This window comes from Saimiri boliviensis, chromosome 4 (genome assembly GCF_048565385.1).
Source record: "Saimiri boliviensis isolate mSaiBol1 chromosome 4, mSaiBol1.pri, whole genome shotgun sequence".
Taxonomy (NCBI): domain Eukaryota; kingdom Metazoa; phylum Chordata; class Mammalia; order Primates; family Cebidae; genus Saimiri; species Saimiri boliviensis.
In genome coordinates, this window is record NC_133452.1 from 156,758,886 (window position 1) to 156,777,082 (window position 18,197).

At 35.6% G+C, this 18,197-nt stretch overlaps 1 pseudogene; it reads left to right on the plus strand.

The window, feature by feature from the left end:
- Positions 1–9,174: 9,174 nt before the first annotated feature.
- Positions 9,175–11,018, plus strand: LOC120361151 (eukaryotic translation initiation factor 5 pseudogene; annotated as a pseudogene).
- Positions 11,019–18,197: the final 7,179 nt, after the last annotated feature.

The window sequence follows — 18,197 nt, forward strand, 5'->3', positions numbered from 1 at the left end:
TATTTTACATTCTATGAATTTTGACAAATGTGTAATGATGTGCATCCACTGTTATAGTGTCATATAGAACACTTTCACTACTCTAAATATTGTCTGTACTCTGTGTATCTCTCCCTCTCCTGGCAATCACTAATCATTTTACTGTCTCTATAGTTTTGCTCTTTCCAGAATGTCATATAGTTAGAAGTATACAGTATAGTCTGTATAGACTGGCTTCTTTCATTTAGTAATAGGCATTTAAGATCCTTCAGAGCCTTTTTATGGCTTGATAACTCATTTCTTCTTAGTGTTGAATAATGCTGTACCACAGTCTATCCATTCATTCAATGATAGGCATCATAGCTTCAAAGTTTTGACAATTACAAATAAAATCTCTGTGACTGTCTGCATGTCTTTTTTGTGGACATAAGTGATCAATTCATTTGAATAAATTACAAGGAGCTAGCTTGATGCATTATATGGTAAAAGCATGCTTAATGTGTAATAAATTGACAAACTGTCTTCCAAAGTGGCTGTGCCATTTTGCATTTCCACCAGCAATAAATGAGGGTTCCTATTTTTCCACATTTGGTGCTGTTAGTGTCCTGGATTTTGATCATTTTAATAGGTATATATTGGTGTCTCATTGTCTTAATTTGCATTTCTCTGATGGCACATAATATGGAGCATATTTTCATGGGCTTATTTATCACCTGAGTATTTTCTATGATGAGTTGACTATTAAGTCTATTGGCTCATTTTTTGGTCAGGTTGCTTGTTTTCTTATTGTTGAGTTTTAACAGTTCTTTACATATTTTGGATAATAGTCCTTTACCAGATGTCTTTTGCAGTATTTTCTCCAAGTCTATAACTTATTTTTTCATTCTCTTAACTGTGTCTTTCACAAAGCAGAAAATTTTAATTTTAATAAAATCCAGCTTATCAATTCTTCCTTTCATAAGTCATGCTTTTGATGTTGTATCTAAAACATCATCACCATATGCAAGGTTATCTAGGTTTTCTCCTGTGTCATCTTCTAGAAGTTTTATGCATTTTTGTTTAATATTTAGGTCTGTGAAATATTTTCAGCTAAGTTTTGTGAAAAGTGTAAGGTCTGTGTCTGGATTCCTTTTTTTTTTTCTTTTTTAACACGTTTAGCTGTTCCAGCACCTTTTGTGGAAAAGACTGTCTTTGCTTTATTAAATTGCCTTTGTCAAAGATCAGTTAATGATGTTTACGTGGGCCTATTTCTTGGCTCTCTCTTCCCTACCATTGATCTGTTTGTCTTTTGTCTCACCAATACCACGCTCTCTTGATTTCTGTAGCTTTAAAGTAAGTCTTGGAATTTGATGAGTATCAGTCTTCTGACTTTGTTGTTCTCCTTCAGTAAAAGTTGGCTATTCCCCAGAATAGTTTTAGATTCATTTTATTGACAGCCACCAAATTACATGCTAGGACTTTTTTTTCTAACTGTTAAATCTATAGATAAAATGAGAAAGAATGAACATCTTCATAAAATTGAGTCTTTCTATTCATGAACATGATATATGTTTATCTATTATTTGATTTTGTTCATCAGTTTTATACTTTTCCTCATATAGATCTTGTATACATTTTGTTAGATTTATACCGACATATTTCCCTTTTGGGGTGCTAATGTACATGATATTGCTTTTAATTTCAAATTCCACTTGTTTTATTGCTGGCCTATAAGAAAGCAATTGAATTTTTGTATTAGCCTCGTCACCTGCAAACTTGTTATAATCACTTACTAGTTCCAGCAAGGTGTTTTTTTGTTGTTGTTGTTGTCTTTTTAAACATTTTCTATGTAAGTAATCATGTCATCTGAGAACAAGGATGGTTATATTTTTCTCTTACTGGTCACTGTATCTTTTCTTCTTTTCCTTTTTCTCTTATTGCATTAGTTAGGACGCTCAATGTGATGTTGAAAAGGAATGGTGAAGGAGGGTGGGTATCTTTGCCTTGTCCTTGATCTTGTGTGAAAACTTCAAGTTTCTTATGAGTAAGTGTGGAGTTAACTGTAGGATTTTTGTAGGTATTCTTTATCAAGTTCAGGAAATTTCCTTCTATATCAAGTCTGCTGAGAGTTTTTTTTTTTTTTTAAATCATAAATGGGTGTTTAATTTTATCAAATGCTTTTTCTGCATCTATTGATATGATCATGTGATTTTTATTATTTAGCCTGTTGATGTGATGGAGTATATTAATTTTTGAATGCTGAACCAGCCTTAGATACCTGAAATAAATCCAACTTGGTTGTGTTGCTTAATTCTTTTTATATATTGTGGAATTTTGTTGAGGATTTTTGTATCCGTATTCATGAGAGCTATTTGTCTGTAATTTTCTTGTAATGTCTTTGTCTGGTTTTGATATTAAGGTAATGCTTGCCTCAAAGAATGTGTTAGGAAGTATCTCCTCTGCTTCCTTTTTTGAAAGAAATTGCAAATAATTAACATTATTTCTTTCTTAAATATTGGTATAATACACCAATGAAATATCTGGGCCTGGTACTTTCTGATTCAAAGTTAATTTATTATTGATTCATTTTCTTTAATAAACATTAGCCTAGTCAGGTTATCTATTTCTTCTTTGAGAGTTCTGGAAGATTATAATTTTCAAAGAATTGGTTCATTTCATCTAGGATTTTAAATTTGTGGGCATAGAATTGTTCACTGTATTCCTTTATTATTCTTTTAGTGTCCATGAGATCTGTAGTGATGTTCCATCTTTCATTTCTGATGTTAGCAATTTGCCTCCTCGTTCTTTTTTTCTATGTAGTCTGGCTAAAGGTGTATGAATTTTATCGATCTTTAAAAATAATTATATTTTGATTTTATTAATTTTCGCTATTGATTTCCTATTTTCAATTTTCTGGATTTCTGCTCTAATTTTATACTATATTTTCCTCTGCTGATTTTAAATTTAATTTACTCTTCTTTTTATAATTTCCCAAGGTAAAAGCTTAGATGATTGACTTTAGATCTTTTTTCTTTCCTATTACATGCATTTAAATTTACAAATTTCTCTCTAAACACTGCTTTTACTATACCCCACAAATTTTGATAAGTAGTGTTTTCATTTTTCTTTGGTTCAAAATATTTTTTATTTCTATTGGGAATTTCTTCATTGGCTCATGGGTTTTTTAGAATTGTGTTATTTAATCTCCAAATATTTTGGCATTTTCCAGCTTTCTGTTACATATTTCTGGTTTAATTCCACTGTGGTTTGAGAGCAGACATTGTATAGTTTCTATTTTTAAAATTCTGGCCCAGAGCATAGTCTATTATGGTGAATGTTTCATGTGATCTTGGGAAGAATGCTACTGTCATTACATGTAGTGGTCCATAGATTTTAATTATATACAGTTACTGATTATGTTTTTGAGTTACTGACATTCTGCCTACTGCATGTGTCCATTTCTAATAGAGGATTGTGGAAATATCCAACTATAATAGTGAATTCATAATTTCTCCTTGCAATTCTATAAGTGTTTGCCTCATGTATTTTAAAGCTCTGTTGTTAGGCACATGCACAGTAAGTATTGCCGTATCTTTTTAGAGAATTGACTCATTTATCATCATGTAAAGCTTCTCTCTATTACTAAGTTTCCATGCTCTGATGTCTGCTCTGTCTGAAATTAACATAATTACTTCTGTTTTCTTGTGATTAGTGTTAGCATTGGCTGTTAATTTAAAACTTTTTTTTCATCAAAGTAAGAGTTTTGATAAAAAGCCTTCACATGACTAAAATTCAAATAGTTCAGAAGATATTCTCACCAAAAACAATGTAACTCCTCTTTTACCTACACTCTCCATTAGTCCTCCTCTTCCAGAGCAAACGCTGGTTTTAGTTATGCTCTCAGACATTTTGCCAAAGATAATGATTGCATCTTCCTGGATTATTTGTCCCTACATTTGCTTATATGTCTTTACTTTTAATTTATGAACTGTTGATACTGTTTATTGACTGCTGTGATAAATAAAGATTTAACTTTCTTATAGTACACCCATTTGCTTCCTCTTTCCTCTCAATTTAGTTATTTAGTATTTCTATACTGGTTACCACTACAATTTCAGATTACATTCTTAGTTCCAATTTTTCTTCTGTAGGTAGAGTCTCTTGACTCCTTATTTTATATTGTGAAGTATATCTAGTCTTCTTTCTATCTTATATCCTTCTAACAAATTCAAGATTTCTCCAACTCTACTTTTATATAATCAAAGTTCTTGACACTAAAACTTTGTCACGTAACTCTTGTTTATGGGTTGGCTATAGAAGGCTAAAATCAACTCCATTTATTATAATACTCTGAGACTTAAACCCATTGAGACTTATATACTGGTTTGATCCTATTAGCTCTTCAACTTTATTTACCCTCATGGCCACAATTTCTTACTTATCTTGTTTTTTGTTTGTTTGTTTGTTTGTTTAGAGATAGAGTCTCCCTTTGTCACCCAGGCTGTAGTGCAGTGGCCTGATCTTGGCTCACTGCAACCTTCACCTCCCGGGTTCAAGCAATTTTCCTACCTCAGCCTCTTGAGTAGCTGGGACTACATCCAGCTAATTTTTGTAGTTTTAATACAGATGGGGATTCACCATTTTGGCCATGCTGGTCTCTAACTTCTGACCTCAAGTGATCTACTTGACTCAGCCTCCCAAAGTGCTGGGATTACAGGCATAATTTTTTCTTTGAAGACTCATGCTACCGTTTTTCAGCAACCACTTTTACTAAAACTTGTGACATCTTAGGATTCTGATTTTTATGTACCCAATTATCTGTTTCCCTGGAATCTTTTAGGATATCTTCTTCGATCTTCTGAAGTTTCATAATAACATATCCCATTTCCAGAATTCTTCATTTGTTCTGTAGACCAGAGTTTCTCATCTATATTACCTTTCTTCTGGTTGAGGAACTTCCTTTAATATTTCCTGCATACTGGTGATAAATTCTGTCCACTTTTGTTTGCCTGAGAAATTATTTGCTCCTCTCTTATTTTTGAAATGTATTTTTCCCAAGTATAGAACTTTTTCTTTCAGCATTTAAAAAATGCCAGTCCACTTTCTTTTCACATGCATGGTTTATGGTGAGAAATCATCTGTAATTCCTATCTTTGTGCCTCTGTGGATAATATGTCTTTTTCCTTTCTGGCTGGCCTTCAAGGTTTTCTCTTTTCCTTTTGTTTTTGGCAAATTCAATAGGAAATGTCCAAGTATGTTTTATGATTTTCAGCTTGGTGCTCTCCGACCTTCTTTAATTTGGGCTTTGGTGTCTAACATTAAATTTTTAAAATCTCAGCCATTATTATTTTGTTTATTCTCACTCATCTCCTAGGATTCCAATTATGTATGTGTCAGATCACTTGATATTGTCCCACTCCTCTTAGGTGCCCTTTTTAAAAAAAAAAGAAATTCACTTCCCCCATTGCATTTCTCTTTGCATTTCTTTAAGTTTCTGAATTCTTTCCTGGTTGTGCTACTTTTACTGATAAATATGTTGGCCCTGTTTTTCATATCTGTTACTGTATTTTTTATTTCTAGCATTTCCATTTGCTTATTTTAGATATTTTTCATCACTCTGGTAAAATTGTGTATCTGATTTTCATGTTGTATACATTTTCTGTTAAAACCCCTGCATCTTAATTATTGCTACTTTAGTTCTTTTCTGTCAGCTAAGTCTAATGTCTGTGTTATATCTTGCATATTAGACAGCTTAGGCTGCCATAATAAAATACCATATACTAGGTGGCTTGAGCAACAGAACTTTATTCCCTCAGAGTTCTGGAGGCTGGAAGTGTGATATTAGGCCAGCAAGGTCAGGCTCTGGTGAAGTCTCTCTTCCTGGCTTATAGATGGCTCCGTCTCTGCTGTGTCCTTACAACATGAGGAGAAAGAAAAATCTCTTTCTTCCTCTTCTTATGAAGCCACAGTCCTGTTGGATTAGGGCCTCACTCTTATGAACTCATTTTAACCGTAATTACCTCCTAAAGACCCTACCTTCAGAATCAGTCACGTCATGAGTTAGGGCTTTAACATATGAATCAGGGTGGGGACAGGGCACAATTCAGTCCATAGCACAGTCTGAATCTGATGATTGTTTTTATTTATTGCTTTTTAATGTACTTTTTGTTGGAAATTTGATACTTTGTATTGAGTTAAATGTTTTATCTTGGATAATGAACATGCCTTTATTTCCGCTAGGTCTTCAGTTTGAGAGTTTGTGTTGATCTAGTCAGGGTGTAGGCTGAGTGAACAAGGGACTTCAAATTTCTCAGTGATAACTTGCATTGAGAGTGTGGACTAAAATGCTAGAAGGTTTATCTCAGCATTTGCTTTTTGTTTGGCTTTGGGTCTTCCCTTTGCTTTGCTTTCCAAAGAGAATTATCATAAGTAGCTTTCCTAGGTATATCTCAAAGTTATTTTAACTAAAAACTTGTTAATGTGGTACAGGGAGTGGTAGAAGTGTGTTCTCTAATGTTCAAATAAAGTCTCAGTCTTAAGCAGATGCTAAGACCTTGGATAGTAGGGGCATGATCTTCAGAAGTGTTCCTGCCTCTCCCGCTGAACTAGAGGGAACTTTTCCCCTTCTTTTCTTCAACTGTAGCTTCAGGGGTTATCAGCATTGTCTTAAGGCTGTCATTTTAATGTTCTTCATTCTGCAGACTAGACTTTTCATAGGGGAGATCGAGGACATATATATGTGTGTGTGTGTGTGTGTGTGTGCGCACGCACGTGCGCATGCACACGCATATGTACACATGTGTGTGTGTGTGTTTTCCATATATATATGTATGGAACATATATATACATACTTAGGATAAAATTTGTAAAATTTGTACTTATATGTACCTAGATATACATACACACATATATATCAATTATATGTATACATTTGTGTGTGAATACACCCACACCTATATAGGTACAGGTATAAGTATAAATTTCATCTACTTATATAAGCCTATATGTTGATATATATATATATATATATATATATATATATATATATATATACACACACACACACACACACACACACACACACACACCTGTATACATACCTATGATAAATATATATACCTCTCTCTATATATACCTGTGATAAAGTTAAACTTAAAAGTTAGTCAAAATAAGAGATTAATAATAAAACTAATAATTAAATAGAACAATTATAACTATGCTGGCCTCAACACTCTTGTGCTTTGGGGCTATTAAGTAAAATGAGGATAACTTGAACACAAGCACTGTGGTATGGTGACAGTTGATCCGATAACCTAGGTAGCTACTAAATGACAGTGTGGATACACTAGACAGAGAGATGATTTGCATTCCAAGTGGGATGGAGCAGGATGGTGTGAGATTTCATCCCACTTCTTGCCACAGCACACAATTTAAACATGATGACTTGTTTATCTTTAGAATGTTTCATTTAATATTTTCGATTGACCATGGTTAACTGAAGCAACGAAAAGTGAAAGCATGGACAAAAGGGAACTACTGTATATGGTAGATATAAAGTGTCTCCCCAAGGTTAGCACATACTCGGGTTCTGTTTTTTCTGCAGGCTTCTGTCTCTCCTGAGAGAACAGGTTTGTTGCTTTCTCTAAACTCAGTTATTTAATGGGTTCAATAAAAGTTACTGATTCTGAGTTTATACAGCTATTTTTATGTTATAACCATGGGAGCAATATTCTTTCCAGTTGTCTGCATGTTCAAGCTGATAATGACATGCTTAAATGTATCTCTTCTTGTTCTTTCAATTTGAAGATTCAGGACTTAGAGCTCTGGTATTTTATTTTGAATTATAATTGACAATCTAAATCATATCCTTTGGACTAATTTTCATCTTTTTGTCATTTTTATTTGATTTCGAGGGAAGACTGTTAAGTTCATCTTTTATTCTGTTGAATTTTTTAAAAGTCAGATTGATTAAGTCATATTTTTCCATGTAATAAAGTTCATTCTTTATAGTATACAGTGTATGAGCTTTGACAAGTATACACGGTAACGTACACATCATTATAATAAAGATGTAGAATAGAAAAAGCAATTCTCTTTTTCCTTTGTAGTCAACTCCTCCTCCTGCCTGCAGCTCTACAGATCTGTTTTCAGTTCCTTCTGTTTTGCCCTTTTGAGAGTGTCAAGAAATAGAATAATAAAGTATAAAGACATTTAAATCTGGTTACTTTTACTTAGCCTAATGCATTTAAATCACACTCATGTGTTGTATGTATCAGTAATTTGTTACTTTTTATTGCTGAGTAGCATGCCATTGTATGGACATACCACAGTTTAGATATAATTTAGAATAAATTCACATGTTGAAGGACACTTGGATATTTTCCAATTTTAGATGATTATGCACAAAGGTTTTTGTTTTTGTTTTCCTTTTTTTAAGATGGGGTTTCATCATGTTGGTCAGACTGGTCTTGAACTCCTGACCTCAGGTGATCCGCCCGCGTTGACCTCCAAAGTGCTTGGATTACAGGCGTGAGGCACACAGGTTTTTATGTAAAAACACCGGCCCGGTGCTCCCCGCCCCCTCGACCCCGCGGGCTGCTGGCTGGCGGGGAAGGCGCACCCCCCGACCCGCCCGCGGCTCACGGTGTCTCTCCGCGCCAGGTCGCCAGGCTCCGGCGCTCACGGGTGTGGACCGAGGACAGCGACAGCCCCTCCCCGCTGCCCGGCCCGGCCGCTCCTCGCTGCGCTCCGCCTCCACCTCCTCGGCCTCGGACTCGGGTTTATATCGCGCCTCCCGTCATCCCAGTCCCGGGCGAGCAGCGTTGGGTTTCTGTCTTTTTTTTTTTTTTTTTTTTCTTTTCCAGAAGGTCTGGGTGTCATTGATTGACAGCAGTTTACACACATTTGTTTCCTTCCCAGCACAGGCACAGAGCCCTTGAGAAGGGCAGTCTCTGAATGGGGGAGCCAGGAAGGCAGGTCGGACATGTCTTTGGCAGGCATGTTCAGCCCCAGCAGGATGCGAATCCTTCAAGTTGGAATTCCACTGGGTATTTGAGAGGGACCGAGGTGGGGGGTAGAGAGGAAGTCTTCCACAGGACTGACATCTCGGTCCAGGCCTCCTCTCTCACTATCCAAGTCCATCCAAGTTATAGGACCCTGGGGGTCAACAATCAGGCCCACCCACCTCAAGAGGGGCAGATTCTTCAGTCTGTGCCCAGTTCACACACCCCTGGGGTTTCTGTCTTTATTTGACGGAAACGAGCTGTTGCGCAGCCATTGGTACCTGTATTGGGGAAACACAGCATGCAAGCAAGAAGCTTACAGCCTCAGTGGCGAATGTGTTTTCGTGTCAGAGACTGAGAACTCTTGCAGTCGTTTGTGTCATCCCTTCTCCAGACAGAAGATGCCAAAAAGTTGCAATCAAAGATCTCTTCATCTCATTGATAAACCCACTAATAATAAGCCAAAATGTCTGTCCACGTCAGCCGCAGTGTGTCAGACCAGTTCTGTCGCTACAAGATGCCCCGTCTGATTGCCAAGGTTGAGGGCAAAGGAAATGGAATCAAGACAGTTATAGTCAGCATGGTTGACGTTGCCAAGGGGCTTAATCGGCCTCCAACGTATCCCACCAAATATTTTGGTTGTGAGCTGGGAGCACAGACCCAGTTAGATGTTAAGAATGACCGTTACATTGTCAGTGGATCTCGTGAGGCGAATAAGCTGCAAGACATGTTGGATGGATTCATTAAAATATTTGTTCTCTGTTCTCAATGTGAGAATCCTGAAACAGATCTGCATGTCAGTCCAAAGAAGCAAACAATAGGTAATTCTTGTAAAGCCTGTGGCTATCGAGGCATGCTTGACACACGTCATAAACTCTGCACATTCATTCTCAAAAAACCCACCTGAGAATAGTGACAGTGGTACAGGAAAGAAAGAAAAGGAGAAGAAAAATAAGAGGGTAAAGACAAGGAAAATGGCTCCGTATCCAGCAGTGAGACGCTACCACCACCACCGCCAAATGAAATTAGTCCTCCTCCACATGCAGTGGAAGAAGAGGATGCTGACGATGCGGGAGAAGATACAACTGAGGAAGCTCAGAGACATCGAATGGATGACATCAGTGACCATGCAAAAGTTCTGACTCTCAGCGATGATTTGGAAAGAACAGTTGAGGAGCGGGTCAATATCCTGTTTGATTTTGTTAAGAAGAAGAAAGCAGAGGGTATTATTGATTCATCTGACAAAGAAATTGTTGCTGAAGCAGAAAGACTAGATGTAAAAGCCGTGGGCCCTCTTGTTCTGACTGAAGGTCTTTTTAATGAGAAGATCTGAGAACAGATTAAGAAATATAGGCACCATTTCCTATGATTTTGTCACAACAACAAAAAAGCTCAGCGGTACCTCCTTCGTGGTTTGGAGTGTGTGGTAGCAGTGCATCAAGCTCAGCTTATCTCCAGGATTCCACATATCTTGAAGGAGATGTATGATGCAGACCTTTTAGAAGAAGAGGTCATCATCAGCTGGTCGGAAAAGGCCCCTAAGAAATATGTTTCCAAAGAACTTGCCAAAGAGATTCATGTCAAAGCAGAACCATTTATAAAATGGTTGAAGGAGGCAGAGGAAGAATCTTCTGGTGGTGAGGAAGAAGATGAAGATGAGAACATTGAGGTGGTGTATTCGAAGACTGCCAGTGTACCGAAAGTTGAAACCGTCAAGTCTGACAACAAGGATGATGACATTGATATTGATGCCATTTAAGGGGATGGATGCAACCTAGGTTAACAGTGTAATGCTGCAATTTTTTTTCCATTATCAGCCAGAAATGCAACATGTATGTGCAAAAGCTAAAATGGCTTAACATCATGCTACACTTTACACTAAAAATCTCTTACTGTGAGTGATCTGTAATTAAGCCCAATGAGACATCTAGGGAGTCCATACACATCAGTGAGCAGATGTAGTTTGCTTATTTATAGCATGTTTCTTTTTGAAAAAACTAGTGGTGGACACATTTGGATCACATTTATGCAGTTATTAAAATAAAGATTTGATTTTGATCATTCAAAAAAAAATGTACAGATACATTATCTTTATTCTCTTGCCTAAATACTAAAATTAAAAAATTAACTTCGTTGTTATAAATTCCTAAGATATTTTACTTATTTTCTGGGCATGCTTTTTTGTTTGTTTGCTTTCCATAGCACTTGGTCCTGGTTTTACATATAAAGTATCTTTTCAAAGTCTCTGGATTCCAATGAAATATTTAATAATATAAATCAATTTATATTCTTTGAACTTTTTGTTTCCTTTGGAATATTTTTTCTGTTCATTTTTCTAGGTAAGCCATTATTTAGTCATTTTTAAACAAGTTGGTGCTTTTTAATAGCTCATTTGTTTAAAAATGAAAAAATGAATATTTTCGTGTGTCCTAACACATATTAGGAGGGCTATTACAAAAAAAGTAAGAGGTAACAAGTATTAGCAAGAATGGAAAAAAGGAAACTCTTCTCCACTGTTGGTAGGAATATTAATTGATACAGCCATTTTGGAAAACATTATAAAGGTTCTTCAAAAATTAAAAGTATTGCAGCACTGTTCATGATAACTAGCCTTTGGAAGGTGGAAGTCAGGGTAGCGTGGAAAATAGGATGATGTTGGTCAAAGGGAACAAAGTTTCAGTTAGAGAGGAGGAATAAGCTTTAGAGATCTATTGCACAGCATGGTGACTGTAGTAAATAATAATGTATTACATATTTCAAAATTGCTTAGAGTATAATTTTTAATGTTCTCAACCCAAAAATGGTATGTAAATTGATACACATATTAACTAGCTTGATGTAATCATTCCATGACATATACATACATGAAAACACCACACTGCACCCCATAAATACATACAATTACTATGTCAATTAAAAAATTTTTAAAGGTAACTATTTGAAGTGATGGAGATGTTAATTTGTTTGACTGTGATAATCATTTCACCATGTGTATGTATATTAACATACTATTTTGTATACCTTAAAAATATAAAATTAAAAAAATAGTTGCATGAGTCCTCCATATATTTTCATGAAACCTGTTGGTTGGTAAGGAAGAGATAGTCCAGAGGGAATATCAACAATTTTAGATATACAAATTTTGAATTAATCTTCCAGTATTAATTCCCTATTTCCTCCTCTGTGTCTTCCTGAGACTTTTCCTGGAGTCTCCCCTTGAGGTTGCATTTGCATGCCTTTCCCCCATAACCTTCTTCTCCACATAAAATAGCCAATTGACAAAGAGACAGAAATCATACCGGGGATAGAGTATCAGCTTTATTCCTGAAAATGATGGGAGAGATTAGGTAAATAGGACTTGTGGCAGCATTTGCTTTTTATTATTAGTTCTTTAAAAGCATAGATTTAAAATCAATTTAAATCTATAAACAGGATATACATTTACCAAGCCAGTTTAAGATCCCATAGCCACTGGGTCATAATAATGATAAGCTTCCAGGCTTGGACATAGTGTTCCTTCCACATACAAGGGAAGGTCTTCATCCAATGGACTGGCCAATCCCTTAGATGACCACTCGGTGACGTTGTGCTCAAATATATTCTTACCAATTACATAATTTACTCTTCTGTTGATTCAGGAGGGTAAAAAGAAGGATGGAATCCTTTCTTCACTGTGTATGTCTTTGGCTGTTTTCTAGTTATGGCTTTAAATTTTTTTTTTATACTTTAAGTTCTGGTATACATGTGCAGAACATGCAGGTTTGTTACACAGGTATACAGGTGACATGATGGTTTGCTGCACCCATCAACCCGTCATCTACATTAGGTATTTCACCTAATGCTATCCCTTTCCTAATCCCTCATCCCCCAACATGCCCTGGTGTGCGATGTTCCCCTCCCTAACTTATACTGTCAATTGTAATTCAAAATAAAATCTCAGAACTCTAAGTCTTGAATCTTCAGATTGAAAGAATAAGAAAAGATACATTTAAGTATGTGTCCATGTATTTTTATTGTTCAGCTCACACTTATGAGTGAGAACATGCAGTTTTTGGTTTTTTGTTCCTGTGTTAGTTTGCTGAGAATGATGGTTTCCAGCGTCATCCATGTCTATGCAAAGGACATGAACTCATCCTTTTTAATGACTGCATACATCCATGGTGTATATGTGCCGCATTTTCTTTATCCAGTCTATCATTTATGGGCATTTGGGTGGATTCTAAGTTTTTGCTATTGTGAAGAGTGCTGCAGTAAACATATGTGTACATGTGTCTTTATAGTGGAATGATTGATAATCCTTTGGGTATATACCCAGTAATGGGTTTGCTGGGTCAAATGGCTTATTTTGATACTCATCTTTTAATATTGCCACATCCAAGTTATAACGAGTGTATATTTATTAAAAGTACTTGTCCACTGTGTTTTTTTCCCCATTTTTTCATAGTTCTCTATTTTTACCTACAACCTACAATGAATTTTTATTATCATTTATGGACTCAAAAATGGGAGAAATGTTTCCATTCTGTGCTCTCTATGCTTCCATTCTATGCTTCCATCTCTGGTGGAAGCGTAAAGCTGGACTCCTATGTGTAATATTAGAGGCAGTGAGAGCCATTGAGAGAGTGGTAATGATAATCACAGTGAAAGATAATGGTGCATCTGAGCTCTTTATTTGTTTTCATTTCTCTATTTTGAGCTAGAAACTACTAGTTGTGATTTTTTAATGTCATTTAAGATATTTATCAATTATTTGATGAAAATTTGTTTAGATCAAAGTATATATCATGTGCTGTGCCAAGATTCAGAAGCTTAAAATGAATTAAACATTACTTTCCCTTAAAAAAATTCATGGATAAATGTGAGTGATAATATGTGTGTAAATGATTATTAAACATTGTAACTCAGTCTGTTATCAAGGTAAATCAGTTACAAAGAGGGCATTTTAAAATAAATTTGTCATCCATTATGAAATTAATCTTCAAAGACGATTACTTTAGGGTGGTGTTTTTCAAATCCAGCTCTGCATTTGTCACCTGGGGAGCTTCTGAATTGGAATCTCTTGGAGTGGATCTCAGGAATTTGTGGTTAATTTTTTTTTTCCAGGTAGGCCAGCTACTGTGTTAGGCTTGGCTACCTTTGCTTTGAGTATACGACTTCCTTGGTCACAAAACTGTACTTCCTTCTCGTGGTTTACACTGGTCCTTGCCTTGGCCTTCCAGCTAAGAGTGACATTTCCAAGACTTTTCTTTCTCCTTTAACAAGCCCTTTCAGTCTGACTGAGCAGCTCACTATTCCTAATAGTATTTTCAGTCTTTTCCCTCTCATCAAATTCCAGTGTTTCCTCATTTCCTCTTACTTTATCATATGTACTCTTTAAATCTAATTTCTCCATAAAGACTTTCCTGATCATACCAATAAACTATGATTTCTCAATTTTTTGAATTTTTGACATCTTTTCCTGTCATTTCTCGAACACCAACTCTGTGGCAGGTGTGCTGAGTGGACATGGGTAAATAAAACATCCTTCGAACTTTGAAGATTTTCAGGCCAGTGAGAAAATAGACAGTGATATAACATTTATATGACAGTGAGATGATATAACATTTACATGACATCTGAGATGATTCTTGAAGGATGAGTTTAACTTACATAGGTATAGAAGCTAGAGAAGAGGGCAAAGGTGGTTCAAATAGAAAGTGAAATATGTGTAAAGCCATAGAGAATGTATTATATTAGGGTAATTGCAAGTAGAATACTTGGATACATTCTAAAGTCACCAAGAATGATGAAACTGAAGAATCTAACAGGGGACTTGCTAAGGGCTTTGTAGTTCTTAGTAAGAAATATTATAAGAAACAGAAAACCAGGGCAGGGTGCGGTGGCTCAAGCCTGTAATCCCAGCACTTTGGGAGGCCGAGGCGGGTGGATCACGAGGTCAAGAGATCGAGACCATCCTGGTCAACAAGGTGAAACCCCATCTCTACTAAAAATACAAAAAATTAGCTGGGCATGGTGGCGCGTGCCTGTAATCCCAGCTACTCAGGAGGCTGAGGCAGGAGAATTGCTGGAACCCAGGAGGCGGAGGTTGCGGTGGGCGGAGATTGTACCACTGCACTCCAGCCTGGGTAACAAGAGTGAAACTCTAAGAAAAAAAAAAAAGAAAAAAGAAACAGAAAACCACTGAGGGATTATTAAATGGGGGAAGTGACACGATCAGTTTGCATTTTGTCAATCTACATTTCTAGTGGAAGCACAGAGCTGGATTCTTACGTTGTAAGATTGGAGGCCATGAGAGCCATTGAATGAGTGTTGTGGTAATCATGGTGAAAGATGATGATGCATCTGTACTCTTCAAATAAATAAGCTGGCAGTGGAGATTCAGAGGAGACAGGGTAGAGGTACACAGAAGTAAATTAAACAGAGTAGGTAGGAATGACCCCAGGAAGATGAGAATCTAGGTTGTTAGGGTATTATTCTTGAAGAAACAGAATTTTGGATCAGAACCTGTTGAGGCACAAAAGAGAATGTGTTCACATCTGAATTAATTGATTTCAAATTTAGATTTTTAGTAGGCAGATGAGTATAAAGATCTGGAATTTAAATAAGAAAGCAAGGTGAAGGTCCTGATATGTGAGATAATGAAAGTGGGTAGGATGAAAAGAACCAAGGAGAAGGAATAGTGTTAGTGCTTGGGTGACTGTTGATGTGTATTGGACAGGCAGAGAAATTAGCTCACACAGGACCCTGAATAGAATTGATCAAAAAGAGGAGGGAAATTGCAAGACAGTGTTTATTATGGAAGTTATGGAACCAGAGAAGCTCAGTAAATCAGCAATAGCCAAATGTAAAATCCACAGTGAAATCTTGCAAGAGAAAAATTTAAAAGCAACAAATATATTAGATATGGCAGTCAAGGGTTTATTGGTCTCCTTGGTAAAAGCAATTTTAGTGGAGTGGTGAGGTTGAAAGTATACTGTATCCAGTCTAGTGCCTTTGGTGAAAAAAAATAAAAAGAAGAAAGTATACCGTAATGGATTTAAGTAAGAATTATACATGAAAAAATAAGGATAATGAATATAGACAACAGAGCTGCTTGGAAAGGAAGAGAGAAATTAAGAAAATGGCAATTCAGATTTGAGGTTTTTATTCATTTCTTCAGATATGAAAGATTGATGCAAGTTATGTATGAAGAAGAAAAGGCAATACTGAAGGATATATAGATGCAAAATGGTTGTTGAAGAGAAGAAATGGCTGATGAAGGCGTGTCCTAAGCTGATGGGAGGGAAGGGGATGGAATCTAAAGCCCAAGAGCAGGGATTGGCTTCAGGAAGAGGAAACATTTCTTCCACTGATTTTCAACTGGTAATAGAAGAAAACTTTGTGAATTTTGATTCCAGTGGCTGAACCCAATACTGTAAACACAGCATTAGAAAATTTTAAGTAAACTACTATATTTTAGGGCCTTACTGTATTCCATACAAATTTACTTTATTACATTCATTATAGGTGGGGAAAACTTGGGTAACTGTAACATTTATTTTGACTAACATTTCTTAGTGGAAAACATGCTATTTTGGGAAGTGAAATAAGTATAGAAATGAATAACTGTTTTTAATGATACCGGTGCAGTAACGAGATTGAAAACAACAATACAAATGACTGAGCTAACTGGTATCAATTAGAATTGATTTTACTTTTTAGCACCAGGAAGTGCAAGATGGAAGGTAGATTGATTATGATAAATCACTTCATTTAAAGACTGCTAATAATCTTAGATGATAAAGCCAGTGTAAAATTATAATTTCAGAATCAACATCATCTTAACAATATTTTTAAAAATATAAAAAGTTAAATTATGTGAGAAAATCTGTGAATCTTATCTACTTGATACAGTATAATGAATTACTGTTTTTTAATTATGTCATTTCTTCAAAAGTAGCATCCAGTTTGGGCCTGCTTTCCTGCCCTTCTGAAGAGCAAACTAGTCTTTTCCTTTCCCTGGGAGGAGAATAATCAAGTGAGAGGATCTTGATTTAGTCCATTTCTTTATGGTCCTTATTCATTTGAGGCACTGGTACATTGTTATGAGTATACATTTAATAACCTTAAAAACTTGTAGACTGACTGATTTTCTGAGATATCAAAGAGATTCCTATCGTGACTTGGTTTCTTACAATTACATCTGTGCTTTAAAGAGCAAATGGAAATTAGGAATGTAGATAATTAGGGTAAGTAAAAATGTTTATACAAGCAAATAGAAATTAAATAATGTTTGTATTAAAAATTTATAAAGCTTTTATTTTTGATAGGGGGACTACCAGGATGGGTATGTCTAAGACCCTATCTTGTAAGTTACTTAAATAATACTTCTCTAAAACTTGACAGCAGTAATTTCCAGGTGAATAACCAACAGCTTATGGCATAAGAATTCTCAGTTGCCAGCCATGGAAATAAAGTTTCTAAACATAAATTTAAAATAGATTAAAATACAGTGTTTTAGATGTAACTTCAGATGTATATGATACAGTTATATGGTAGATAAGGTGATGATTTCTAGCCACTTTCATTCAGGATAAACTGGTTCAGAGAAAGTGCTTCTATTTTATAACTTTTAGACTAAAGTCAGTTCCCAAAAAATATCAAGAAAGTACTCATGGCCATTTTTGTAATAATAGAAAAGAATGAGGTAAATAAATTATTAGAAAATGTACTCTCAATCAGCCCTTTCTATGTTATCGTGGTGGTTGTTTTTGATCTGCTAAATTATGCCATAATAGAATATATTTTCATGGTTCTTTGATAGTATTCTTCAGATCTTCTATATTCTACAATTTTAAGTCTACTTTCTATATTAATTACTGAGTGAGAAGTGTTGAACTTTTCAACTTAATTGTGGATTTCTCTTCCTTTTCTATCAGTTTTTGCTTTATGTATTTAGAGTCTTGTTATTAGGTACATACATATTTAAAAATCTTAAGTCTTCTTGAATTGTCTTATTCATGATCATAATATCTCTATCCCTGATCATCTTATTCTGAAGGATATTTGACCTGAAAGTAACGCTGTCACTTCAATGTGTGTGTGTGTGTGTGTGTGTGTGTGTGTGTGTGTGTGTGTGTGTGTGTTTTAATGAGTATTTGCATGGTATTTTTACCTCTTGTGATCTCTGTTGTTACAATTTAAGTAGATTTCTTATAGGCAGTGTAAAGTTAGATCTTGAATTTTGAAAATCTAACC